This window comes from Arachis ipaensis, chromosome B2, assembly GCF_059453495.1.
Source record: "Arachis ipaensis isolate K30076 ecotype BB chromosome B2, ASM5945349v1, whole genome shotgun sequence".
Classification (NCBI taxonomy): Eukaryota; Viridiplantae; Streptophyta; class Magnoliopsida; order Fabales; family Fabaceae; genus Arachis; species Arachis ipaensis.
This window is the reverse complement of record NC_142437.1, coordinates 13,316,659-13,320,749: the sequence shown is the minus strand read 5'-3', so window position 1 is coordinate 13,320,749 and position 4,091 is coordinate 13,316,659. Positions and strand designations below refer to the sequence as shown.

The following is a 4,091-nucleotide window of genomic DNA, read 5'->3' as shown; positions in this document are numbered from 1 at the left end:
CTTGTCTTTGCTGCTCCTCCTTCATTGCTTTTAGATCTTCTCTGATTTCATGAAGGATGATGGAATGCTCTTAATGTTCCACCCTTAGTTGCTTCCAATAATTGTGTGGAAGAAAATGTATCCCCTGAGGTATCTCAGGGATCTCTTGATTTGCAATCAAATGTTCTACCACTGAGCTATAGACCCTTGATGGAAGCTTTTGTCTTCCCTTTCCTCTTTCTAGAGGCTTCTCTGGCCTTAGGTGCCATCAATGGTTATGGAAAAAACAAAAAAGCTATGCTTTTTACCACACCAAACTTAGAATGTTGCTCGCCCTCGAGCAAAAGAAGAAGGAATAGAAGAAGAAGAAGATATGGAGGAGATGGAGGGATGTGTGTATGGATGTGAGTGGTGGATGGAAAACAGAAGGGATGGTCATGAATGGAGAGATAGAGGGTGAGGTGGGTGGGGATCCTGTGAGATTCACAGATCCTGAGATGATCCTGTGGGTCCACAGATCCTGAGATGATCCTGTGGGGTCCACAGATCTTGAGGTGTCAAGGTATTTACATCCCTGCACCAATTTAGGCATGCAAAATGCCCTTGCACACAACTCTGGGCGTTCAGCGCCAGGTTGGTGCCCATTTTGGGCGTTCAACGCCCATTTGTTGTCATTTCTGGCGTTGAACGCCAGAACCATGCTTGTTCTGGGCGTTCAGCGCCAGGATGTTGCCCATTTTGGGCGTTCAGCGCTAGAACCATGCTCTGTTTTGGCGTTTGAACGCCAGGCAGATGCTCCTCCAGGGTGTGATTTTTCTTCTGCTGTTTTTTATTCCGTTTTCAATTTTTATATTTATTTTGTGACTCCACATGATTATGAACCTATAAAGACATATAACTAAGAAGAATATAGTTAGATAAATAAAGATTGGGTTGCCTCCCAACAAGCGCTTCTTTAATGTCAATAGCTTGACAGTGGGCTCTCATGGAGCCTCACAGATGTTCAGAGTATTGTTGAAACTCTCCAACACCAAACTTAGAGTTTGGATATGGGAGTTCAACACCAAACTTAGAGTTTGGTTGTAGAGTTTGACTGTGGGGGCTTGGGTTGACTCTGCTTTGAGAGAAGCTTTTCATGCTTCCTCTCCATGGTTGCAGAGGGAGATCCTTGAGTTTTAAACACAAGGGAGTCCTTATTCCATTGAAGGACTATTTCTCCTCTGTCAACATCAATCACAGCTCTTGCTGTGGCCAGGAAAGGTCTTCCAGGGATGATAGATTCATCCTCTTCCTTTCCAGTATCCAGGACTATGAAATCAGTAGGGATGTAAAGGCCCTCAACCTTTACTAACACGTCCTCTACCTGTCCATAAGCCTGTTTTCTTGAGCTGTCTGCCATCTCTAAGGAGATTTTAGCAGCTTGCACCTCATAGATTCCCAGTTTCTCTATTACAGAGAGGGGGATGAGGTTTATTCCTGAACCAAGGTCACATAGAGCCTTAAAGATCATGGTGCCTATGGTACAGGGTATTATGAACTTTCCAGGATCCTGTTTCTTCTGAGGCAATGTCAGTTGATCCAGATCACTTAGTTTATTGATGAACAAGGGAGGTTCAACTTCCCAAGTATCAATGCCAAATAGTTTGGCATTCAGCTTCATGATTGCACCAAGAAACTTGGCAGTTTGCTCTTCAGTAACATCCTCATTCTCTTCAAAAGAGGAATACTCATCAGAGCTCATGAAGGGCATAAGGAGGTTCAATAGAATCTCTATGGTCTCCAAATGAGCCTCAGAGTCCTTTGGTTTTGCAGAGGGAAGCTCCTTATTGATCACTGGACGTCCCAGGAGGTCTTCCTCCTTGGGATTCACGTTCTCCACTCCCCTAGTAAGTTCGGCCATGGTGCTTATGTCAATGGCCTTGCACTCTCCTTTTGGGTTCTCTTCTGTATTGCTTGGGAGAGTACTGGGAGGGATTTCAGTGATCCTTTTACTCAGCTGGCCCACTTGTGCTTCCAAATTTCTAATGGAAGGCCTTGTTTCATTCATGAAACTTACAGTGGCCTTAGATAGATCAGAGACTAAGTTTGCTAAATTAGAAGTATTTTGTTCAGAGTTCTCTGTCTGTTGCTGAGTGGATGATGGAAAGGGTTTATTATTGTTAAACCTGTTTCTTCCACCATTATTAAAGCTTTGTTGAGGCTTTTGATCCTTCCATGAGAAATTTGGATGATTTCTCCATGATGAGTTATAGGTGTTTCCATATGGTTCACCTAAGTAATTTCACCTCTGCTATTGCAGGGTTCTCAGGATCATAAGCTTCTTCTTCATAAGAAGCCTCTTGAGTACTGTTGGATGCAGCTTGCATTCCATTCAGACTCTGAGAAATCATATTGACTTGCTGAGTCAATATTTTATTCTGAGCCAATATGGCATTCAGAGTATCAACTTCAAGAACTCCCTTCTTCATAGGCGTCCCATTACTCACAGGATTCCTCTCAGAAGTGTACATGAACTGGTTATTAGCAACCATGTCAATGAGTTCTTGAGCTTCTGCAGGCGTTTTCTTTAGGTGAATGGATCCACCTGCAGAAGTGTCCAGTGACATCTTTGATAGCTCAGATAAACCATCATAGAATATATCTAGGATGGTCCATTCTGAAAGCATGTCAGAAGGACACTTTTTGGTCAACTGTTTGTATCTTTCCCAAGCTTCATAGAGGGATTCACCTTCTTTCTGTCTGAAGGTTTGAACATCCACTCTAAGCTTGCTCAGCTTTTGAGGAGGAAAGAACTTGGCTAAGAAAGCCGTGACCAGCTTATCCCAAGAGTTCAGGCTATCTTTAGGTTGAGAGTCCAACCATATTCTAGCTCTGTCTCTTACAGCAAAAGGAAAAAGCATGAGCCTGTAGACTTTAGGATCTACTCCATTAGTCTTAACAGTATCACATATCTGCAAGAATTCAGTTAAGAACTGAAAAGGATCTTCAGATGGAAGTCCATGAAACTTGCAGTTCTGCTGCATTAGAGAAACTAATTGAGGTTTCAGCTCAAAGTTGTTTGCTCCAATGGCAGGAATGGAGATACTTCTTCCATGTAAATTGGAATTAGGTGCAGTAAAGTCACCAAGCATCTTCCTTACATTATTATTATTTTCGGCTGCCATCTCCTCTTCCTGTTCGAAAATTTCTGAAAGGTTATTTCTGGATTGTTGTATTTTAGCTTCTCTTAATTTTTTCTTCAGAGTCCTTTCAGGTTCTGGATCTGCTTTAACAAGAATGTTCTTGTCCTTGCTCCTGCTCATATGACAAAGAAGAGGGCACAGAAAAAATAGTAATAATAATATGGATCCTTTATACCACAGTATGTGGATCCTTGTGTTAGTAGAAGAAAAGAAGGGAAGAAAATCTGAACTCAGAGAGAGAGGGGGTTCGGATTTTTGGAGAGTTGAAGGAAAGATGTTAGTATATCAATAAACAAATAGAAGAAGATGAGAGGGGGAAGTGAATTTTCGAAAACAATTTTTGAAAAAGAGTTAGTGATTTTCGAAAATAGTTTTTGAAAAAGGTTAGTATTTTTTCGAAAAATTTTTAAAATCAAAAATAAAAATAATTAGTTAATAAAAAAGAAATTTTTGAAAAAGAGGGAAGATATTTTCGAAAATTAGAGAGAGAGAGAGAGAGAGTGAGTTAGGTAGTTTTGAAAAAGTTAAGAAACAAACAAAAAGTTAGTTAGTTAAAACAAATTTGAAAAGATAAGAAGTTAGGAAGTTAGAGAATATATTTTGAAATCAAATTTTGAAAAAGATAAGATAAGAAGATATTTTTGAAAAGATATGATAGAAATTAGTTTTTGAAAAAGATTTGAATTTTTAAAATCACAATTAATGACTTGATTCACAAGAAATCACAAGATATGATTCTAGAACTTAAAGTTTGAATCTTTCTTAACAAGTAAGTAACAAACTTGAAATTTTTGAATCAAAACATTAATTGTTTATGTTATTTTCGAAAATTTGATATAAAAATAAGAAAAATATTTTTGAAAAATATTTTTGGAATTTTCGAAAATAACTAAGAAATTTGAAAAAGATTTTATTTTTGAAAAATTTTTT

General features: G+C 38.8%; 1 non-coding gene across 1 annotated transcript; it reads left to right on the top strand.

The window, feature by feature from the left end:
• The first annotated feature begins 2,639 nt into the window (after positions 1–2,639).
• Positions 2,640–2,747, top strand: LOC148573074 (small nucleolar RNA R71). Its single transcript, XR_015906001.1, has one exon. It is a non-coding gene; the product is annotated as a small nucleolar RNA R71 (small nucleolar RNA).
• Positions 2,748–4,091: the final 1,344 nt, after the last annotated feature.